Source organism: Rattus norvegicus, chromosome 19 (genome assembly GCF_036323735.1).
Source record: "Rattus norvegicus strain BN/NHsdMcwi chromosome 19, GRCr8, whole genome shotgun sequence".
Classification (NCBI taxonomy): domain Eukaryota; kingdom Metazoa; phylum Chordata; class Mammalia; order Rodentia; family Muridae; genus Rattus; species Rattus norvegicus.
Genome location: NC_086037.1, coordinates 37,977,375 through 38,002,259, shown reverse-complemented (window position 1 = coordinate 38,002,259; position 24,885 = coordinate 37,977,375). Strand labels below are relative to the sequence as shown.

Genomic DNA, 24,885 nt, shown 5'->3' with positions numbered 1-24,885 from the left:
CAACAACTTTACATACATATATACATACATGCATACATATAGATATAGATATATAGATATAGCTATAGATATAGGTTTGATGAATGGATATAGTCACACATTGAGTAGATAGAGCAAAGCTCCATCCACTTTGCGTGTATATATATATATATATATATATATATATATATATATATGCATATATATATATATATGTGCATACAGTTTTTGATGGATGGAGCAGAATCCATCAAGCTGGCTCCAACAACTTTATTTTTCTCCCACTGATTATATATACCAGAAAATTCTTTCAAGCAGTATAGAATTACAGTGTGATTACATTCTATTTTTCTTCTAGGGAATGACTATAAAATAATATTATGATCCCAATATCTTTACATGAAAGAACTTTACATGGTACAGGTAAAAAAAATTATCCCCAAGAAAGCACATACATTTGTAACTAAGCAACTTGTTGTAGATTAACAAAGTGTGAACAAGGAAGGTAATTTTCTCAACTAGTTTTTCTTACTGGCAGGTAGCAACTTGTGATTACACGGAAAGGATAGATTATTTTATGGTTAATCTTAAAAAATAATCTTATAAAAATCTTTTAAAAATCACAAATATAAACTTTTATATAAAAACAATCAGTCATTCTTATTTCAAATCTTCAGAAGGTACATCTGGACATTAGCAAATTTTATTAAATTATATCAGGAAGCTGAGGACAAAAACTGAGTACAAGAAATTAATAACCACCAATTCAGCCTCAGTAAGAGTCACATTAGTCAATGCTAGTTAGGCTGACATTGTTCCTCCCTGAGTTCAAAAAGTCCCCAGATCAAATATTAAGAGTATGTTTTTCTGAACTTCAAATTGCTGTCTAGGATTTTCTGCATCAGAGCCACCAGCAAAAACATCTTAACCTAACTTCACTAGCGATTTATTCTTCCAAATTCTTTCTAAGGGTGATGAACACTGCTGACAATCTACAACTCTAAGTTCTTTCTTAGAGTGGTGACTGAGTTGTCACTCTGCTCCAGCAGCAATGCCTGAAGGAGATCAAGCATTATTAGTGTGAGTACAGATACAAGAAGGAAAATATTAAAAAAAAATGGAACTAGATTTTAGAAGAAAAGGAGAGAGTATAATGAGGAAGTACATTTGTGGTTGGTAATGCAAGTTATGATAGAAGATGAGTCAGGTACAGAGCTGTGAATCACCAAGGTCAGATAGATAATGGAGTTCCATCTCCAAGGTTGCCAAACACAGATGGACTCGACATTGTGAATGTAATCCTTATCTGACGGTGTTCATAATTATTCTTACTGTATAGTTTATAAATGTTAGAGAAAGAGGCTTTTATTAGGCTAAAGGGGGAGATAGAAAGAGAATCTCTTAAGTACTGTGTAGAATCTTCACCTGCCAATGAAACTCTGATGGCCTTTTAACTGAGGCAGAGAATATAAGGAGGGACATCCAATAGAGAAAGATAGGATTCTGGGAAAGGAGCAGAGGTGAGAGAATTTTGCCCTGGATTCAGAAGAGACAGAAGCATGAAACTGAGGAGAGGTAAATGGCCATATGGTAAATATAGACTAGAATAAATGGGTTATATACATTATAAGCAAGTTGGGGGGGGCAAGCCAACACTTATGGCCTAGGCATTTATTCATAAATAATTAAGTGTCAGAATCATTATTCCTGGAATGAAGAGACTGGGTTAGAAAACTTGTGATTACAACTCTACCAAAGGAGAAATAGATATGGTAGAGTTAGAGCCCATGCTTCTATAGACATCAAAAGTGTGTAAATCACTAGCTATGAGGATTTGGCCAAAGAGGTGATAAAGAGGAATAATTATAAAAAGTCAGTTTTATCCCTAACTTCCGCAAGCACACACATAGTAAAACTTCCAGTGAGACTTTAAAAGTCTTAATGTGACTATTTGGAGCCTGAATAAGGAGCTTATATATACACAGAATAGAAGGGTGGACTCTGAGAGGACTACTTGCCTTGATACCATAAGGAGCGGCACAACTAGGAGGTGTGGCCTTGTTGGAGTACGTGTGGTTTTGTTGGAGTACATGTGTCACTACTAAGGGGTGGGCTTTGAGGTCTCAGAAGCTCAAGCCCAGGTTCAGTGGCTTACTGAACCTTCTGCTGCCTGCAGATACAGACGTAGAACTCTCAGCTACCCTTCCAGCACCATGTCTGCCTGCATGCCGCCATGCTTCACGACATGATGATAATGGACTAAATCCCTGGAAGCCAGCCCCAGTTAAGTGTTTCCTTTATAAGAGTTGGCACAGTCCCAGTGTCTCTTCGAAGCAATAGAAATCCTAAGACAGTGTTTATAATCCTTAAATGCTTTAGCCTCCCTTCTAGTCCACCACCTACTAGAGGTAGTGGGAAAGAAAGGTTATTAGGATACAGGAACAATGGACCTGTTTAGAAATTGTTCTTTGCGTAAATCCCATCTGCATTGTCAAGAAATCAAAAGTTCAGTTCACAGGAACCATCAGTTCAATCTACTCACAAACACTTCACAGAGACACCAGCAGTCCAGTTTATTAGAGTCAGGATAGCAAACATAAATGATCAGCAGTGGCATGCATGGCCTAGGTGGGACAGCCAGGCCTCAGCCAAATTGTCACAAATCAGCAAGAGGGACCAGGACCACTAGGGAAGCCATAGTGGCTATGCCTCTCTCAGTGAAGCAGAGATCAAAAAGCATTGCAGAGCCAACTGTGCAAGCAAGCCAAGTCCCTGCCACTGTCTATTGAGTCCTATTTATACTCCCTCCAAATGTCTCATGTCCTCCAAGGTCTTGCCTCACCATGTATCTTGCCTCAGCACATGAGTCTATCTTATCAAAACTCCACATGCGTCTGTATCAGCTGACGCTACTCTGCCAATTGGCTCGAGTCCAAAGATGTGTCAAGAAGCTACTAGAACACCACCAGAAGTTTTTATGGTGTGTTTCTCTTGATGGGGTCACAACTAACAGCTCAGATATGCATTGTAAGGCAAACCAATACATTCGGGCCATTGGTGAAGAATCAGTCACACATCCTTTCACCTGTGTCTGCTTCAGGAAAACACTCCTTTTGTGTGTTTGCCCAGTAAAACACCATCTGACACAACTGACTTTCCAAAGAACACTTAAGTTTCCACTTCAGACAAGTTTAGCTCTCACCACTCATCAGAGAAGCTTGTCTTTGCATCAGATGGAGACCACTACTTTAAAAAAAGCCACAATGGTCAGAATACAGAAAACAATTGATTATGGGTGCTAAGGCTCTGCTACTATGCTTACAACATGTCCTCCATACCTAAGGCTCAAGGAGCATCATAAAAGAGAAAGCAGAAAGATCGTAAGGATCAGAGGACCAGATTTGCTGTGAGACTGTATCTCCTAGAAAATGAGAGTGAAGGTATATCCAGGAAACCTCAATGCCATGGCTACCTAAACAAGGCCTGATGTAACAATAATCCCAGTAAAGGTGCAAAAGTGGAAAAGGAAAAGCTCAAGGGGCCTCATCCCTAAGTAAAGCGCTACAAGCAATTAGCTGCCGAAAGGAGGATCATTAGTCATTTATCCCCAGAGAGGAGCTCCCCAATTGGTTAACTGGTACCAAATGGTCAGTCTTGGAAATATATACTAAAGGACACAAGAGATTATATTTATATAACAATAAAATTTATAATAATTACATGTAGAAAGTCATTCATTTGAGAGGAAACTGTGTGGGAACATGCAAATATTGGAGGAAAGAGTGAAAGAAGGGAAATGGTGGGATGGTATTTTAATTTTTAAAATTGCAAAAAGAAAAAGCAAAACTACTTTGAGATTTTGTCCTACCCCGGCTAGAATGGCCTAGCTCTTTAAAAAATGAGTGACAACAGATGCTGGCATGGTTATGAGGAAAGAGGACCTTCACTGTCAGTGGGAGCACACACTGGTATAACCTCTGTGGAATTAAGCGGGTCAGGAAGCAAGAGCTGATGCAGAGGCCACAGAGGGATGTTACTTACTGGCTTGCTCCCCCTGGCTTGCTCAGCTTGCTCTCTTATAGAACCCAAGACCACCAGCCCAGGGACAGCACCACCCACAATGGGCTGTGTCCTCCCCCTTGATCACTAACTGAGAAAATGCCTCACAGCTGGGTCTCCTGGAGGCGTCTCCTCGGGGGAGGCTCCTTTCCCCTTGATCACTAACTGAGAAAATGCCTCACAGCTGGGTCTCCTGGAGGCGTTTCCTCGGGGGAGGCTCCTTTCCCCTTGATCACTAACTGAGAAAATGCCTCACAGCTGGGTCTCCTGGAGGCGTTTCCTCGGGGGAGGCTCCTTTCCCCTTGATCACTAACTGAGAAAATGCCTTACAGCTGGGTCTCATGGAGGCGTTTCCTCGGGGGAGGCTCCTTTCCCTGCGATACTTCCAGCTTGGGTAAGGCGATGCACAGAACCAGCCAGTGCGGACTCTAACTTCTCTTCTGAGTTCATTGCTGTTCTAGGAAGTTCCAGGAAATAGAACATCCTAGATGCCTATCAACTGATAAATAGGTAATGAAAATGTGGTGGAAATGTTTGACAAAATAGAATATTATTAAACTAATAAAATGAATTGATGAAATCCATAGGTAAACGGGTGGAGTTAGAAATGATCATTCTAAGGGAGGTAATTCAGATGGTGGCAAACATGGCATGTTTCCTCTCAGGTTTTTGGATGTAAGCTTTGGATATGTGTGTTCCATTTGAAATGTTCACAGAGGTGAGGAAATTGGTACAAGGTCATGAATGGAAGGGTTTTCAGTAGAAGAGTAGATATAATGTAGTGATTATAAAGGATTAGAGAGGGCTAACATCCAAAATATATAAAGAACTCAAGATGCTAACCTCCAAAGGACCAAACAACACAATCAAAAAATGAGGTATAGAACTAAATATGGATTCACAACAGAGGAAATATTCAAAGTCCTTAGTGATCAGGGAAATGCAAATCAAAACGACCCTGAGATTCCACCTTACACCAATCAGAATGGCTAAGATCAAAAACTCAGGTGACAACAGATGTTGGTGAGGATGTGGAGAAAGAACACTCCTCCATTGTTGGTGGGATTGCAAATTGTTACAACTTCTCTGGAAATCAATCTGGAGGTTCCTCAGAAAATTGGAAAAAGATCTACCAGAAGATCCAGCTATATCACTCTTGGGCATATATCCAAAAGATGCCCTATCAGGCTACAGGGGCACATGTTCCAATATGTTCATAGTGGCCTTATTTGTGATAGCCAGAAGCTGGAAATGACCCAGATGTCCCACAGTGGAAGAATGGATACAGAACATGTGGTTCATTTGCACAGTGGAATACTACTCAGCTAATAAAAATGAAGACATCCTGAGTTTTGCAGGCAAATAAATGGAACAAAAAAATTACCCTGAGTGAGGTAACTCAGATCCAAAAGAACAATCATGGTATGTACTCACTAATAAGTGTATATTAGCCAAAACTATACAGAATGCCCAGGACACAACCTTCAGGACTCAAGAAGGTTAACAAGATGAAGGGCCCAGGTGAGAATGCTTCAATCCAATTGAGAGGGAGAAGGAAGCAATCACAGGGGGAAAGAGGGAGGGAGGGGTGTTGATTGGAGAGAGGACAGGGACAGGACATGAGGAACATGGTCAGGTTGGGAGGTGGGGGAAAACAGGAGTGAAGCCCTGAGGGCCAGCAGAAAGAATGGAAACAGGCAACCCTCAGAAGGTAGGAGGTGGAGGGACCCTCTAGAATGTACTAGAGACCTGGGAGGTAAGAGACTCTGATGACTCAAAGGGAGGAACCTTAGATGAAATGCCCAACAGTAGGGAGAGGGAACTTGTAGAGTCTGTCTCTAGTAGAAAGACAGAGCATCAAGTGGAGGGATGGGTTTGCCATCACACAGTCAAACACTCTGACCCAGAATTGCTCCATCTAAAAGAACTGCAGGGACAAAAATGGAGAAGAGCCTGAGGGAAATGAGGTTAAGTGACTGGCCCAAATTGGGATCCATCTTAAGGGGAGGCTCCAAGGCCTGACACTATTACTGATGCTTTGATGTGCTTACAGACAGGAGCCTAGCATGACTGCCCTCTGAAAGGCCCAACAAGCAGCTGAAAGAGTCAGATGCAGATACGTACACCTAACCAATAGACTGAAGCCAGGAATGCCTGTGGTTGATTTAGGGAAAGGCTGGAAGAAGCTGAGGAGGAAGGTGACCCCATAGGAAGACCAGCAGTCTCAACTAACCTGGACCCCCAAGATCTCTCAGACACTGAGCCACCAACCAGGCAGCATACACCAGTTGATATGAGGCCCACGACACATGTATAGCAGAGGACTGGCCTCAGTGAGAGAAAAGACACCTAATCCTCAAGATACTTGAGGCCCACAAGACTTGAGGTCTTGTGGGTAGGGGGTTGGAGGATGGGGACATCCTCTTGGAGATGGAGGTGGGGGAGAATGGGATGAAGAACAGTTGGAAGGCTGACCAGGAGAGAGAGGAGGATGACTGAGTGAATAATAATAATAATAATAATAATAATAATAATAATAATAATAATAGAAAAGGAAGGTTTAAATTGGAGTAGGTGGTGGGAAGGCCAGTGTCTTAGTTGGGGTTTTATTGCTGTAAAGATATACCATGACCACTGTGCCTCTTATAAAAGAAATCATTTAATTGGAGCTGGCTTAAACTTCAGAGGTTTAATCCATTAACATCATGGCAGAAAGCATGGTGGCATCCAGGAGACATAGTACTGGAGAAGGAGCTGAGAGTTCCTCCTCTTGATCTGCAGGTAGCAGGAAGAGGCAGTCGCACACTCCCTCCAACAACATCACTTCTACTCCAACAAAAGCCACACCTTCCAATAGTACAATGCCCTATGGACCTATGGGGGCCATTTTTATTTCAACCACCATAGCCAGGTAAAGGAGAAAACATGAAGAGAAACAAATAATAGTAAAGGCTATTAGAAAAAAAAGTCATACAGAAACTAGAAGTTTTCTAAAAATATATACATATATACATGTAAAAAGAATTTTAATAGAGCTACCCTACAATGGGGGACAATACCCCAACTAGACATCTCATGTTATGAAACAAAAACCCTAGTATCTAGAATGGGTTACTTTTTACATTGTTAGTAATGGGATCCCACAGACCCCTCCCCCTCAAGCATTGCAGACTCTGTCTCCCCTCCAGAATTCGGCAGTACGATTCTATTGCTAAAGACACCAAACAGCTGAGTCACAGAAGATGGTAAAAGAAAAGCATCAAGCTTCATTCCTACTGGCTAGCTTATATGGTGCTGGAATGTTCTAGGTATGCTGCCAGAGAAGAAAAGTATCAGTTTTCCTCGGCTATGAATTCTGCTACAACAATGACTGGTCTGACAAGCCATGCCCACTAGGGTGATAGTGTTATAAATGTTATGGGAGTAACCAACCAATTTCTGCTTTGATCTAAGGCCTGTTCCACAAGATGGAACCCATGCCTTGCACTGGTATAGGTGCCAAGAACCTGTCTGTGGCTAGATAAATCATGGGCTGAAAGGGAGAAAACAGCACTATTTTCTGCTAAATGGGTATAGAATTAAAATGACTCCCAGTGACATATTGCCATACCCCTACAGTATTTTTCAACCCTCATCAGAGAAGCTTCTCTTGGTAGTATATGACAATTAACAGAGAGACCCTCAACTAGTCAGTGTTGGCATGTTTCTTTTTTACTATGTTATTGGGTTCTTATATCTCTACCTCCTTTTTTATTTATTGATTGATTCATGTAATTATTTATTTTTACTGAACTGTCACTGATAGATGCTAGGACACTGGAAATCAGTTTTTTCCAATAGAGTGACTGGGTATATCAACCACTCCAGGTCAGGCCTTGTGTTCAGGAGTAGTTGAACAATATCCAATAGACCTCCTCACAGTGTGTGTGTGTGTGTGTGTGTGTGTGTGTGTGTGCGCGCGCGCGCGCGCGCGAGTGCTTTTATTTGGTTACAATTTGTTGGGTTTTTGTTGTTGTTGTATTTCCCTTTTGTGTGTGGTTTTATTTTGTTTTCTTGGTTTAGGGTGGGGATTTGTCATTGTACTGGGCTGTTGTTTTTTGAGAAAGAATTTTAAAGATGGGTGGGTAGGGAGAGGATATGGAAGGACTTGGGGGAGGGAAAGAATATGTTCCTGCATGTAACTACCCTCATTTCAATTTAAAATTGAAAATTGTTTTCGATAATAAAAAATATAATAAGAAAGAAAAAATCACTGATAATGGTGTTGACTTGTACAAACAAGGGGATCTGACCAAGTGTCTGAATTCACTGTTCACCTTGGTTAACTTCTGTGCAAATGAATGTGTGAATCCCGCTTCTGAACACTCAAGTCATTGAACACTCCCTGGGAAGATAATAATTCTGAGACACTTTTTGAAACCCACAAAGTCTTTAATTTTCCAGCCATTATTATGCTTGTAGAATGAAGTTTTATTGAGGCAATGAGACCATCTGTGGAGGAGCTCAGCTTCCTGGGCTTGCTAGGAGCACTGGTGCAGTGCTGGATACCGACTCTAGGCAGAGGCGTTCCCAACTGAATCATTCTCCCGCTACCACGGCAGGGCAAGCATCCGCATTGCTACTTTACAGATGGACAAAATGAAGCTTTGTAAACTGGAAAGTGGTATCAAGGAGTAAGCCCAGGTCCTGTTATGCTCGAGCCAGCGATTCTCAAGCTTCAGCCTTTCAGTCATCTGAAACTCAGAAGCTGGATCCAGTCCAAAGCTCTGGATCCATTGGATGACCGGGGAAATTTTTCATGCCCAACAGCTTTCCCCAGAGCCCGAAGCTGCACTACGGAACCAAGCTTCTGAGCCATCCCTGCTGTCCTATTTTGTTCAAGCCCCACTTCATTTTCTTTTCAGCAGCTCGGGAGCCATGTCTCTCCTCCCTGCACCTGCAAGAGTTCCATTGAGTCAGCATGTTTCTGGGACCTTAAGCCCGTAGCCCTCATGAGTGGCTGCTGGGGTCACCTCCTGTCCCTGCGTGTAACTACCCTCATTAAACACATTCTATTTACCATCCATGTAGACAAGCTTGGCTGAGCAAGGGCTGTGTCTGCACCTGATGCCCAGGCAGTGCCAAGATGGCGCTCCAGCTGAGTCCTTGTCGGAAGGTTCTCTGGGCTCTGTTCGGGGTCAGGGCTACCCTGAGTTGTCCTTGAAAAGCTGCAGAGCCTGCTTTAGCATCCTCTTCCATCTTTCCAAGCAAGCCCTGAGACCTGAACTGAAGTTCAAAGTCAGGGCAGGATGGTGTTCTCAGCCCTCAGTTCATTGGGCAGATGAAGGCCTCTAGAAGCCCTTAGGGTTGAGGCTGGGAGGGCAACTTGATCAGGTGTAGTTCGAGAAAATGCATCCCAAACTATAAAATAAGCACATGAAAGACCATTCTCCACATCTTTTTTAAAAATGAGGTCTGTCACTGAACGGATTCAGCCAGGCTGTCTGGTCAGCACGCCCCAGCAATTTTGTCTCTGGCTCTTCAGTGCTAAGATCCTAGAGTGAGCTAACATGCTTGCCTTTTTTGCACGGGAGCCCAAACATCCGAACTTGGGACTTCATGCTTGTGGATCACGTCAGGCACTTCATTAACGAAGCCATTTCTTCAACTCCCTTGTGTGATCTGCAATTCTTGCCAGCCCAAAATCCCTGATCTTCAGCACGAGGTCCTCCGTGCTGATGAAAATGTTGGCGGGCTTCAGGTCCCTGTGCAAAACGTTGGAGAGTGGATGTACTTGAGCCCACGAAGAAGCTGGTACATGAACAGCTTAGCTTGCTCCTCGGTCATTGTGACCAGGCATGCCAGGTCAGTTTCCATGTACTCTTGGACAATATAAGCCACGCTTAACTTGAAGAGCTCGCCCTACGGATCGCTACCCTTGGGTCCCAGTACCTCATACACTTTGACAATGTTGTCGTGGTCCAGGCGCCGGATGATTTTGATCTCTCAGAGCACGTGCTTCATGCTTCGAGCATCGCTCAGCACGATCTTCATCACGGTTACCTTCCGGCAAGCCCTGCTATGCGTAGCCGACAGCACCACCCCGTTGACCCCGAAGCCAAGGGGTTGGAAGTCAGTGAAGCGCCCACCAAGGTCGTACCCGTAGACACTGGCGATGCAGTCACCTTTCTCAGCCATTGCTGCCTCAGTGGTCTGGGACTGGCTGTAAAACCCAGGGGCAGAAACTGGGTTCAGTTGCTGGCAATCCATAAATTCAGGTGGCGTGGCATATCTCTGTAATTCCAACATTTGAGGAAAATGGTTTCAAGGTAAGCCATGGCTACACAGAGAGTGCAAGGCTAGCCTGGGCTACATAATACTTCCTATAAACAAAACTGATCAGTGGTTGACAAACTGAGAAAATGGTTGTTTTAACATATGAAGGAGCAATGGGCTCCATCTATGTGGGGAGCACACACACTTCTGGAAGTAACCCCTTCCTTATGCCTTGAGAGTAAGCTCAATAAATGCACTGTTTTTTCCCAGGGTGAACTTTGAGGGAAATTGTGTCTGTGTATCATTGGGACCATTGGAGAATGAGGAGGGGTAGACATTATTTTTAGCTCTTGAGGAAAGAATTTAAGCAACATTTGGCATAGTTGGCAGAACAAGACTGTACTGGCTGGTTTTGTGCATCAACTTGACACAAGCTGGAATTATCACAGAGAAAGGAGCCTCAGTTGAGGAAATGCCTCCATGAGATCCAGCTGTAAGGCATTTTGTCAACTAGCGATCAAGGAGGGAGGACCCAGCCCATTGTGGGTGGTGGTGTCCCTGGGCTGGTAGTCTTGGGTTCCACAAGAAAGCAAGCTGAGAAAGCCAGGGGAAGCAAGGCAGTAAGTAACATCTCTTCATGGCTTCTGCATTAAATCTTGCTTCCTACCCTGTGTGAGTTCCAGTCTGATTTCCTGTGATGATGAACAGTCATGATGTGTTGTGCAGGAATAGAAACCCCAACTAAGAGAAATTGGTACCAGCATAGTGGGGTATTCCTGTGACAACCTGACCACGTTTTGGGGAGGACTGTGGAAGGACTTTGGAACTTTGAGCTAGAAGAGCCATTGGGATGTCAAGAGCTCTGTGGGATATTCTGTAGGAGCTTGGAAGATAATGTGGAGAGCAATGCAGAAGATGGAGGCCTGGCTTGTGAAATTTCAGAGGGAAGATTAAAGACTCTTATCAGGGCCATGTTGTTTTGTTAGTGAAGATTCTGTGGGTTTGGTTAGCTGGGGCTGGAGAATCAGCTGTGATTAACAAGATCCCAGAATCACTAAAGCAAAACCTTTGCATTCCTGGGACTATTGATGCTGTCAGCTGGAGCTAAGAAATTAGTGCTGATTAAGAGACCAGCATCATTGAGGTGAAGTCTTCTGGGAAGTGTTTTCTGAGGAAACAAAGAGGCTATGTTCAAGAGATAGCCACGGTTTTATCTCATGCTGTGGCTGGATTTGGTAATGTGTAAGAGTCATCCAGGTGGTACTTGTTTGAAGGTATGAAGGGGTCATGAAGAGCAGCTGAGGCTGGGCGCTATGAGAGGCCATGGAAGGCCATTGATGAAGATGCAGCCTCAGCTGCAATTGATGGCCCAGGACTGAAGGGGTCATGCAAAGGAGTTAAGGCTTGGCACCATGAAGAGAGCCTATGAGAGGCTATTGGTGAAGCCTAGTTGCAGCACAAGATAGCAGTGTTTTGGAGATGCCAGTACCATGAGATGACCACCAAGAACAGCAGCAGCAGTGGAATACAGGCATCTGGAGCCTAGAAGACAAGGTGTGTGTTACAAAGGGCAGAGCTGGAGAAGTAACCCAAGCTCTTGGAGGAGCCCAGAAGATTGTGAGTGGATTCCAGACATTGTACTGTTAGTTTAATTTTGATTTTGATTTTGACTGTGCCCTGATATTTTTCCCTCTTGAAGGAACAAAGTATTTTAGTGGAGCCCACAGGTAAGAGACTTTGAATTGGAAAAAAGATTGCATTTTAAAAGAGATTGGAAATATTTAAAGGGATTGAAATTTTAATATGTAAGAATTTGTAAAGACTGTGGGACTCTTAAGATTATTTAGATCTTGGGGATGAATAAGAAAGTAAGGGTTGAGGTTTAATAGTGATGTGCTTGTGTTTCAGGTTGACCAGGGGTCAATTGTACTGGCTGGTTTTGTGTGTCAACTTGACACAATCTGGAATTATCACAGAGAAAGGAGCCTCAGTTGAGGAAATGCCTCCATGAGATCCAGCTGTAAGGCATTTTGTCAACTAGCGATCAAGGGGGGAGGACCCAGCCCATTGTGGGTGGTGCTGTCCCTGGGCTGGTAGTCTTGGGTTCCACAAGAAAGCAAGCTGAGCAAGCCAGGGGAAGCAAGGCAGTAAGTAACATCTCTCCATGGCTTCTGTATAAACTGCTGCTGCTTCCTGCCCTGTGTGAGTTCCAGTCCTGACTTCCTTTGGTGATGAACAGCAATGTGGAAGTATAAGCTGAATAAACCCTTTCCTCCCCAGCTTGCTTCTTGGTCATGATGTGTTGTGCAGGAATAGAAACCCTAAGACAATGTCAAAACTAAAAATGTTTGGGAACAGCAATTGTGTCTCTGATATGGATGAGACAAAGAGCTGAAGTGAAGTTGCATGGCTGGAGGAAATGATGTTTGCAGAGAAAATTCTGATATGGTGGCTTGTCCCTATTGAGATTGCAGAAGTAGTGCTTGGGGCATGGTCAGTAGTGAGACATTTGGGACCTTAGGAGAATGAGGAGGAGTAGACATTGTTTTTATCACTCCCAAAGAAGGAATTTTAGCTACACTTAGCATAGTTGGCAGAACATGACAAAAGCAGCAGAAACTGGGTTCAGTTGCCGACAGTACATAAATTCAGGTGGAGTAGCTATCTCTGTAATTCTAATATACCAAGGTGAGGTAACTTAGGTGGAGGATGTTGGTGGGTGAAAACCCAGGATGGCATTCTTTTTCCAGATGGTAAAGAGTGGTACACCTGCTTGGTAGGTGGAATCCACCAGGGAAGTATAGAGATGATATGAGGTCTAGAGCAGACAGAGATTAATGCCCTGGCAATGGCTCATCTTTGGCAGGAGTATCAGCCATCACCTTCAGAAGCAGCCTGGATGCTGCAATCTGTAACACATTTATCTGAGGCCGAGCTGGCATCCCAGAGGGAGACTGGCTGTAAGGAAGGAATCATAGCAAGAAAGAGATATGAAATATGAGACTGAAATCTATGGTATTAGACTCTCAATTTTTAAAGGCTATGAGGCTCAAAATGAGAAGAAGTCCAGAATTCCTCCTAGGACTCCAAAATCAGGAAGCGATGGGAGTAGTAATGTATAAATGAAGAAGGTAGCAACCTGGAAGTGACAGAAGAAACTGACAGAAGCAGGAAAGACATCCAAAAATGCAGTCAAAGTTGAACTTCAAACTACCAAACAAGTGGAAGCCATAATACAGTTGGTGTTAAAAACTCTCATATCCGACAATGTGGACTTGAAAGTAAGACAAGCCAGAAAAAGAGGGTCACCATGTCACAAAGCAAGCAAGTCATAAAGAGGACATAACTGTTGTCAATATTTTTACACCAAATATCAAGTTTCCAAATTCATAAATCAAAAACTAAAATGCATAGAACACAGATTCTGATAGAGTATTAGAAAACCTGAGTATCCCACTCTAAATTTCTTCCAAACTAAAAATCAGCAAAGAAATCTGAGATAAACTCTGCCATAGATCAATGGTATTTAGTAGATACCTACAGAAAATCTTACCCAATTACGTAAGGAAAAAGCATTCTTCTCAGTGGGGCATGGGAGCTTTATTATAACTGTCACGTTACCAGATGCCAACGAGCTGGCTTTGTTTACTAGCCTCTTTGCCTTTCCCCTTTGTTGAGTATAGACTTTTGTAGTAGGATCTGATGATTTTTTGAATTTTCTCAGTTTCTGTTGTTAAGTCTCCCTTTTCATTTCTGATTCTGTTAATTTGGATACTGTCTATATGCCCTCTAGTTAGTTTAGCTAAGGGTTTATCTATCTTGTTGATTTTCTCAAGCAACCAGCTCCTACTTTTGTTGATTCTTTGTATAATTCTTGTTGTTTCTAATTGGTTGATTTCAGTCCTGAGTTTGATTATTTCTTGCTACCTATTCTTCTTGGGTGCATTTGATTCTTTTTGTTCTAGAGCTTTCAGATGTGTTGTCAAGCTGCTAGTGTATGCTTTGTCCACTTTCTTTATGGAAGCACTCAGAACTATGAGTTTTCCTCTTAGCACTGCTTTCATTCTGTCCCGTAAGTTTGGTATGCTGTGCCTTCATTTTTGTTTTAATTCTAAAAACTCTTTAATTTTTTTCTTTATTTCTTCCCTGACCAAATTATCATTAAAGAGTTGTTCAGCTTCCATTAAGTATGTGGGTTTTTTGTTGTTATTGAAGACTACTCTTAGTCCATGGAGGTCTGATAGAATGCATGGGATTATTTCAATTTCCTTGTGTCTCTTGAGATTTGTTGAAGAAGGTAGCATGAGGTGCTGAGAAGAAAGAAGGTATATTCTTTTGTTTTAGGGTGAAATATTCTGTATATATCTATTAAATCCATTTGGCTCATAACTTCTGTTAGTTTCACTGTGTCTCTTAGTTTCTGTTTTCACTATTGCATGAGGTTCAATTTGTGCTTTGAGCTTTAATATTTCTTTTACAAATGTGGGTACCCTTGCATTTGGGGTATAGATGTTCAGAATTGAGATGGCATCTTGGTGGATTTTTCCTTTGATGAGTATGAAGTGTTCTTCCTCATCTTTTTTTAATGACTTTGGTTGAAAGTCTATTTTATTGGATATTAAAATGGCTACTCCAGCTTTTTCTTGGGACCATTTGCTTGGAATTTTTTCTTCCAGCCTTTTACTCTGAGGAAGTGTCTGAGGAAGTGCTGTCTTTGTCACTAAGGTGTGTTTCCTGTATGCAGCAAAATGCTGGGTCCTCTTTATGTATCCAGTCTATGGCTTTTTATTGCGGTATTGAGTCCATTGATGTTGAGAGATATTAAAGACCAAGGATTGTAGCATCCTGTTATTTTGTTGTTAGAAGTGTTTGTGTGGTTCTCTTCTTATGAGTTTTTGTGAGATTAATTTTTTGGTTTTTCTTGGGTGTGGCTTCCCTCCTGTGTTTGAGTTTTCCTTCTATTATCCTCTGTAGGGCTGGTTTAGTGGAAACATTGTTTAAATTTGGTTTTGTCATGGAAAAACTTCATTTCTCCATCTATGGTAATTGAGAGTTTTGGTGGGTATAGTAGCCTGGGCTGGTATTTGTGTTCTCTTAGGGTCTGTATGAAATCTGCCCAGGAGCTTCTGGCTTTTAGAGTCTCTGGTGAGAAGTCTGGTGTAATTCTGATAGGTCTGCCTTTATATGTTACTTGACCTTTTCCCCTTACCACTTTAACATTCTTTCCTTTTTTGTGCATTTGGTGTTTTATTGTGTGACAGGAGAAATTTCTTTTCTGGTCCAGTCTATTTGGAGTTCTGTAGGCTTCTTGTATGTTTCTAGGCATCTCTTTCTTTAGGTTAGGGAACTTTTCTTCTATAATTTTGTTGAAGATATTTACTGGTCCTTTAAGTTGGCAATCTTCACTCTCTTCTATACCTATTATCCTTAGGTTTGGTCTTCTCATTGTGTCTTCGGTGTTGGATGTTTTGTGTTAGGAGCTTTTTGCCTTTTGCATTTTCTTTGATGGTTGTGTCAACGTTTTCTGTTATCTTCTTCCCCTGAGATTCTCTATCTCTTGTATTCTGTTGGTGATGCTTGCATCTATGCCTCCTGATCGCTTCCCTGGGATTTCTATCTCCATGGTTACCTCCCTTTTTGATTTGTCTCTATTTCCATTTTTACTTTTAGATCCTGGACAGTTTTGTTCAATTCTGTCACCTATTAGATTGTGTTTTCCTATATTTCTTTAAGGGATTTATGTATTCCTCTTTAGGGTCTTCTACCTTTTTACCCATGGTCTTCTGCATTTCTTTACGGGAGTTATTTATGTACTAATAAGGTCCTCTAATATCTTCAAGAGATGGGATTTTAGATCAGAATCTTGCTTTTCAGGTGTGTTAGGATATCCAGGGCTTGCTGTGGTGGGAGAACTGGGTTCTGATGTTGCCAAGTAGCATTGCTTTCTGTTGCTTAAGTTCTTGCTCTTGCCTCTGGCCATCTGGTTATCTCTGGTGTTAACTGGCCTTGCTGTCTCTTATTAGAGCCTGTCCCTCCTATGAGCTTGGTTATGTTGGGCTCCCTGTGTCTGGGTGTGGGAGGGGGTCTAGAGAGCCTGATCTGAGAGCCTGGCTGTGTCAGAACTTCTGGAGGTCAAGGTGTCTCTGGGTGTGGATAGGGTGAGGAGGGGGGCTGGAGCACAGGATCTGCTCCCTGGTGTAGATGCTAGCTGAAAGGAAGGTCTCTATCATAACTTTCAAAGAAGATTGTGGTGCTTTGGATAGGAATGGCCCCCATAGACTCTTGTGTTTGAATGCTTGGCCATATGGAGTGGTACTATTAGAAGGTACCTTGGTGTGACTTTGTTTGAAGAAGTGTGGTCTTGTTGTTGGAAGCAGGCTTTGAGGACTCCTATGCTCAAGCTACTATGCCCAGTATGGCACACAATCTCCTTCTACTGCCTACAGATCAAGATGGAGAACTCTCAACTCCTTCTCTTCATGCTGCCATGTTTCCCACCATAATGGGCTAAACCTCTGAAACTGTAAGCCAGCCCCAATTAAATGTTTTCCTTTAAAGGAGTTGCAGTGGTCATGGTGTCTCTTCACAGCAGTAAAACCCTAACAAAAGACAAAGATCTACAGCCGATGCTTTTATTTTATTCAAAAAATAAAAAAATAAAGGAATTGGGCACTTCCAAATGCTTTGTATGAATCCACTATTACTCTAAAACCAACACCAGGCAAAGACACACACACACACACACACACACACACACACACACACACACACACACACAAACGCCAATATCCCTGATGAAAAATGGAAAAGCATCAATAAAATACTAGCAAGCTAAATACAGGAACATATCACACAGGTCATCCATCACAATCAAGTGGCTTTATCCTGGGAAAGCAGAGTTGGTTATATGCCAGGGAGGTGGGAGGGGGTGGGTGAGTGGGTGAGTACCCTCATGTAGAGAGGGGAGGAATGAGGGGTTTCCAGAGGGAAAACCAGGAAAGGAAATAACATTTGAAATGTAAATAAAGAAAATACTCAATTTAAAAAAATGACAGGAAAGCTTCACTTATGATTCCTAAACAATATGGCTACCTAAACAAGATCTGAACATGAACAAGACCAATAAGCATGCTAATGTGAAAGGAAGAAATCTCATAGGACATCCCTAGATAAAGAATTAAGTAGTCTTCCTCCCATAGTGAAGACCCCTAAAATTGAATATCCAACACTGTGTTAGTTACTGTACTATTGTTGTGAAAGACATCATGACCAAGGCAACTCTTAAAAAACAAACAAGCATAGTGCTTTGGCAGTAGCTGAGAACTATATATCCTATCTGTGGGCAGGAGAGAGAGGGAGGAGCGGGGAAGAGGTGGGGGGGGAAGGGAAGAGAGACACACAGTCAGACAGCGAGAAAGACAAAAGCAGAGACAGAGAAAGAAGAAAGACACAGGGCCTGGTATGGGCTTTTGAAACCTCAAAGCCCATCCTTCGTGACACACCCCCTCTAACACAGACACATCTCTCTCTCAGTTCCACTTACTGCAGATTTAGAATTCAAACATGAGCCTATGGGGGCCATTCTCATTCAAACCACCACAAACACCAAGTGATCAGCCCTTAAATCGTGTACACATAATACTTAATTCTTAGGCTGTATCTATATATTTCATACCTACATGGGTACACACACACACACACCACCAACAACAACAATTAAAGGAGGAGGCTGGAAGTTTCAGAGGAAGGAGCATGGTACAAGTTTGATGAACAAAATAGAATAGGATGCTATGATATTTTAATGTTGAAATGTCTATAAAATTAGGATCACGGGACCAAGCAAGATGACATACACCATTAACCCAAGAACTCGAGGCAGAAGCAAGTAGATCTCTATGAGTTCAAAGTCAACCTTACCTAGTGAGTTCCAGGATAGCTGGGGTTACACAGAGACTATGTGTCAACCCTCCTTGCAAAGAGAATCACAGTTACATGAAAACATACTAAATAATGTATTACAACTGCAAAAAAAATTATATTTCACTAAAAATCCTAAATGAATTTCTAGTGTTGTATCACTACCAAAGTTAAACCTAGATCTAATAAATGCACAATTTAAACAGATCTGTAACTAACAGATCTGTAACTACATTGTATACCTTTATGAAATCCTCAAAGCATAATTTAAAAATATTCTTAAAAAAAAAACAAAACAAAACCAGAAGGGCTTATGGTAGAAGAAGCCTGTAATCCTAACACTGAAGAGGAAGATGTACAGAGTCAGAAGTTTGGAGCCAGCTTGTGCTGAAAAAGGAAAACCTATCTAAAGAAAAAAGTTGGAACATAATTCTCTTGAGTATGGGATAGACTTCTAAGATCAGGTTATCACACGGTATTGTGGTAGCTCCCAATCCCCCGCTCTTTCTGGGGTGTATCCTAGAGAAGCCAGATGCCATGTAAAAACGACCCATAAGCTACGCTATGGGAAGGGCCATGGGACAGGAACTAAAACCTTCATAACAATCATGGGGTACACAAACAGGTCAGTCATAACCAAACCTTCAGATGGCAGCACCCTAAGATGTGATAAAACGGGCCGACCTAGAACCCCAGCTAAGCTGTTCCCAAATTCCTGATCTAGACTACCACAACATAATAGGTTGGCTCCTGAAACTCTGACAAGTAGTAGTGAGGAAATGAAGACATGACAGACAAACAGGTAGAGGAAACCTGGGAACAGGTTGGGTAAGCTAAAAGCCCAAGCAACCAAAAACCTCATAGTGTTAGGAACAGCACAGAGGGAGGGAGGAAGTCTTGTAGGTGAGCAGACAAATACCAAGAAGGAGGAAGCTACAGTTGGCAACTGTCCACAAACACTAATACTCAGCTTCTAGAGAAAAGCCTTGGTATTCCTCTTTAGCCTCACCCAAGTAAAGCTTTACTACACATGTGGATGAGGCACTGGAGTCCTCTATGTCAGTTTCTATGGCAACTATACATATTTATTCAAGACTTTACTTATTCAGGCCTTCCACACTGGACACTACTTCCTACACTGGACAATAGTGAAATGAGTGATTTTAGGCCGTTCTGAGAGTAACTGTTAAACAGTGGTTAACTACACAGGTAGAGAACTTTTAAGGATATTATGGTAACTCCTCATACCCTTAAAAAAAGGGGCGGGGTGATTGAAGGAGGTAATTAGCTGTAAACACCTAACAGATGGTACCTTATTCACTAAGTGCTTACAAGTAGAGTTAAATTGGTAAACACCAAGCAGAAGGAACTGGCACAGGTTAAGAGAGCTTCCTGGAGACCAGGTCTGTTTTTGCACATCTGCAACGGATGTACCTCAGAGAGGCACAGCCCACCCCCACCAAGGGCAGTTATCTCTAGACTGCCTCTTGCTGCTCCTGTGCCTTCTCATGTTTGTCACTGCTATGTTCCTCCTGTATGTGTGAATGGGTGTGGGGAGGCCCTCACTGCCTATAGTCTGGCAGGATTGCTTTGTGAGAGACAGCCCACTCTGTTGGGCAATTTTCCTGCAGATCAACATGAAGATGAACTTTCATAAAATAATAGTTTAGATAAATTAATGATTTTACAAATTTCTGATTTAAATAGTTATACAAAATTAGGGTAGTTGATACAAAGTTTAAGGAGATGGTTTATATTGTTTTGCCAGAAGGATCTAATAGAGTAGAATGTGACTCCTCCTTGTAGTGAGGGCTGCATAGGTTAGGAAAGGAGTACAGTGAGCTTTCATACGTTACAAGCACATAATTGTACTTGGGAGAGAAAATAGACTTGAAACAAGTTAATGATCAAAGAAAACATTCATTCCAGGTTGGGTCTAAATTCCTTGATCTTGTAATCTAGGGATATGTCATAGGTTTCAGTGTGCGCCATGAAAAGGGGTTATGGATGAAGAGTAAATATAAGAATAGAGTCAATAATTAGCCAGTTTAGCTGAACGAGACGTCAAACATAAGTTGGAAGAAGATGATCTGTTGCTTGGTAAATACAAGTTGTCAGCTTAGCATTAGGAAAAATTACTAAAGACTTGATCTGCATAAACTTTGTTAGTCAATGACAAAAGAATTAGTTTCAGGGTTATGATGAATTGTAGAGAGAAAGAAAGATGGAAAATGTTCAGTTAGGTTTGATTTCAAAAGAATAATATAAATCAATAATCCTGTATTAGTCTCCTTTTGTGTAATGACTTTAATCCGTTTTGGAGAATATGTTTTTGTGGTCTTAGTTTGGGGAAAATATATAACTGGGTGTATAAAGTAATCTTTTTTTCTTTCATAAAGTATTTTTGTCTTAAAAGGCTAAGAGAAGAGAGAGAGACCCAACCGCCTGGTCAGGTGGGCACTCCTGAGGCTGCAGAGCGGAAGAGACCACCAACACTGCTCACCCCTGCCCACATCCCTGGCCCAAGAGGAAACTGTATAAGGCCTCTGGGCTCCCGTGGGGGAGGGCCCAGGAGCGGCAGGACACCTGCCTGAGACACCACCAGAACCTGAAAGAAACAGACCGGATAAACAGTTCTCTGCACCCAAATCCCGTGGGAGGGAGAGCTAAACCTTCAGAGAGGCAGACAAGCCTGGGAAATCAGAAGAGACTGCTCCCTGCACACACATCTCGGACGCCAGAGGAAAAAGCCAAAGACCATCTGGAACCCTGGTGTACTGAAGCCCCCGGAAGGGGCGGCACAGGTCTTCCTGGTTGCTGCCGCTGCAGAGAGCCCCTGGGCAGCACCCCACGAATGAACTTGAGCCTCGGGACCACAGGTAAGACCAACTTTTCTGCTGCAAGAAAGCTGCCTGGTGAACTCAAGACACAGGCCCACAGGAACAGCTGAAGACCTGTAGAGAGGAAAAACTACACGCCCGAAAGCAGAACACTCTGTCCCCATAACTGACTGAAAGAGAGGAAAACAGGTCTACAGCACTCCTGACACACAGGCTTATAGGACAGTCTAGCCACTGTCAGAAATAGCAGAACAAAGGAACACTAGAGATAATCTGATGGCGAGAGGCAAGCGCAGGAACCCAAGCAACAGAAACCAAGACTACATGGCATCATCGGAGCCCAATTCTCCCACCAAAACAAACATGGAATATCCAAACACACCAGAAAAGCAAGATCTAGTTTCAAAGTCATATTTGATCATGATGCTGGAAACTTCAAGAAAGACGTGAAGAACTCCCTTAGGGAAACACAGGAAAACATTAATAAACAAGTAGAAGCCTACAGAGAGGAATCGCAAAAATCCCTGAAAGAATTCCAGGAAAACACAATCAAACAGTTGAAGCAATTAAAAATGGAAATAGAAGCAATCAAGAAAGAACACATGGAAACAACCCTGGATATAGAAAACCAAAAGAAGAGACAAGGAGCTGTAGATACAAGCTTCACCAACAGAATACAAGAGATGGAAGAGAGAATCTCAGGAGCAGAAGATTCCATAGAAATCATTGACTCAACTGTCAAAGATAATGTAAAGTGGAAAAAGCTACTGGTCCAAAACATACAGGAAATCCAGGACTCAATGAGAAGATCAAACCTAAGGATAATAGGTATAGAAGAGAGTGAAGACTCCCAGCTCAAAGGACCAGTAAATATCTTCAACAAAATCATAGGAGAAAACTTCCCTAACCTAAAAAAAGAGATACCCATAGGCATACAAGAAGCCTACAGAACTCCAAATACATTGGACCAGAAAAGAAACACCTCCCGTCACATAATAGTCAAAACACCAAACGCACAAAATGAAGAAAGAATATTAAAAGCAGTAAGGGAAAAAGGTCAAGTAACATATCAAGGCAGACCTATCAGAATCACACCAGACTTCTCGCCAGAAACTATGAAGGCCAGAAGATCCTGGACTGATGTCATACAGACCCTAAGAGAACACAAATGCCAGCCCAGGTTACTGTATCCTGCAAAACTCTCAATTAACATAGATGGAGAAACCAAGATATTCCATGACACAACCAAATTTACACAATATCTTTCTACAAATCCAGCACTACAAAGGATAATAAATGGTAAAGCCCAACATAAGGAGGCAAGCTATACCCTAGAAGAAGCAAGAAACTAATCGTCTTGGCAACAAAACAAAGAGAATGAAAGCACACAAACATAACCTCACTTCGAAATATGAATATAACGGGAAGCAATAATCACTATTCCTTAATATCTCTCAAAACCAATGGCCTCAACTCCCCAATAAAAAGAAATAGATTAACAAACTGGATACGCAACGAGGACCCTGCATTCTGCTGCCTACAGGAAACACACCTCAGAGACAAAGACAGACACTACCTCAGAGTGAAAGGTTGGAAAACAACTTTCCAAGCAAATGGTCAGAAGAAGCAAGCTGGAGTAGCCATTCTAATATCAAATAAAATCAATTTTCAACTAAAAGTCATCAAAAAAGATAAGGAAGGACACTTCATATTCATCAAAGGAAAAATCCACCAAGATGAACTCTCAATCCTAAATATCTATGCCCCAAATACAAGGGCACCTACATACGTAAAAGAAACCTTACGAAAGCTCAAAACACACATTGCACCTCACACAATAATAGTGGGAGATTTCAACACCCCACTCTCATCAATGGACAGATCATGGAAACAGAAATTAAACAGAGATGTCGACAGACTAAGAGAAGTCATGAGCCAAATGGACTTAACGGATATTTGTAGAACATTCTATCCTAAAGCAAAAGGATATACCTTCTTCTCAGCTCCTCATGGTACTTTCTCCAAAATTGACCATATAATTGGTCAAAAAACGGGACTCAACAGGTACAGAAAGATAGAAATAATCCCATGCGTGCTATCGGACCACCACGGCCTAAAACTGGTCTTCAATAACAATAAGGGAAGAATGCCCACATATACTTGGAAATTGAACAATGCTCTACTCAATGATAACCTGGTCAAGGAAGAAATAAAGAAAGAAATTAAAAACTTTTTAGAATTTAATGAAAATGAAGGTACAACATACCCAAACTTATGGGACACAATGAAAGCTGTGCTATAGAGGAAAACTCATAGCGCTGAGTGCCTGCAGAAAGAAACAGGAAAAGAGCATATGTCAGCAGCTTGACAGCACACCTAAAAGCTCTAGAACAAAAAGAAGCAAATACACCCAGGAGGAGTAGAAGGCAGAAAATAATCAAACTCAGAGCTGAAATCAACCAAGTAGAAACAAAAAGGACCATAGAAAGAATCAACAGAACCAAAAGTTGGTTCTTTGAGAAAATCAACAAGATAGATAAACCCTTAGCCAGACTAACGAGAGGACACAGAGAGTGTGTCCAAATTAACAAAATCAGAAATGAAAAGGGAGACATAACTACAGATTCAGAGGAAATTCAAAAAATCATCAGATCTTACTATAAAAACCAATATTCAACAAAACTTGAAAATCTTCAGGAAATGGACAATTTCCTAGACAGATACCAGGTATCGAAGTTAAATCAGGAACAGATAAACCAGTTAAACAACCCCATAACTCCTAAGGAAATAGAAGCAGTTATTAAAGGCCTCCCAACCAAAAAGAGCCCAGGTCCAGACGGGTTTAGTGCAGAATTCTATCAAACCTTCATAGAAGACCTCATACCAATATTATCCAAACTATTCCACAAAATTGAAACAGATGGATCACTACCAAATACCTTCTACGAAGCCACAATTACTCTTATACCTAAACCACACAAAGACACAACAAAGAAAGAGAACTTCAGACCAATTTCCCTTATGAATATCGACGCAAAAATACTCAATAAAATTCTGGCAAGCCGAATTCAAGAGCACATCAAAACAATCATCCACCATGATCAAGTAGGCTTCATCCCAGGCATGCAGGGATGGTTTAATATACGGAAAACCATCAACGTGATCCATTATATAAACAAACTGAAAGAACAGAACCACATGATCATTTCATTAGATGCTGAGAAAGCATTTGACAAAATTCAACACCCCTTCATGATAAAAGTCCTGGAAAGAATAGGAATTCAAGGCGCATACCTAAACATAGTAAAAGCCATATACAGCAAACCAGTTGCTAACATTAAACTAAATGGAGAGAAACTTGAAGCAATCCCACTAAAATCGGGGACTAGACAAGGCTGCCCACTCTCTCCCTACTTATTCAATATAGTTCGTGAAGTTCTAGCCAGAGCAATCAGACAACAAAAGGAGATCAAGGGGATACAGATCGGAAAAGAAGAGGTCAAAATATCACTATTTGCAGATGATATGATAGTATATTTAAGTGATCCCAAAAGTTCCACCAGAGAACTACTAAAGCTGATAAACAACTTCAGCAAAGTGGCTGGGTATAAAATTAACTCAAATAAATCAGTAGCCTTCCTCTATACAAAAGAGAAACAAGCCGAGAAAGAAATTAGGGAAACGACACCCTTCATAATAGACCCAAATAATATAAAGTCATACCTCGGTGTGACTTTAACCAAGCAAGTAAAAGATCTGTACAATAAGAACTTCAAGACACTGAGGAAAGAAATTGAAGAAGACCTCAGAAGATGGAAAGATCTCCCATGCTCAT

General features: G+C 41.7%; 1 pseudogene; it reads right to left on the bottom strand.

Annotated features, from left to right (window-relative positions):
• Window positions 1–8,448: 8,448 nt before the first annotated feature.
• Window positions 8,449–20,597, bottom strand: LOC103694302 (mitogen-activated protein kinase 4 pseudogene; annotated as a pseudogene).
• Window positions 20,598–24,885: the final 4,288 nt, after the last annotated feature.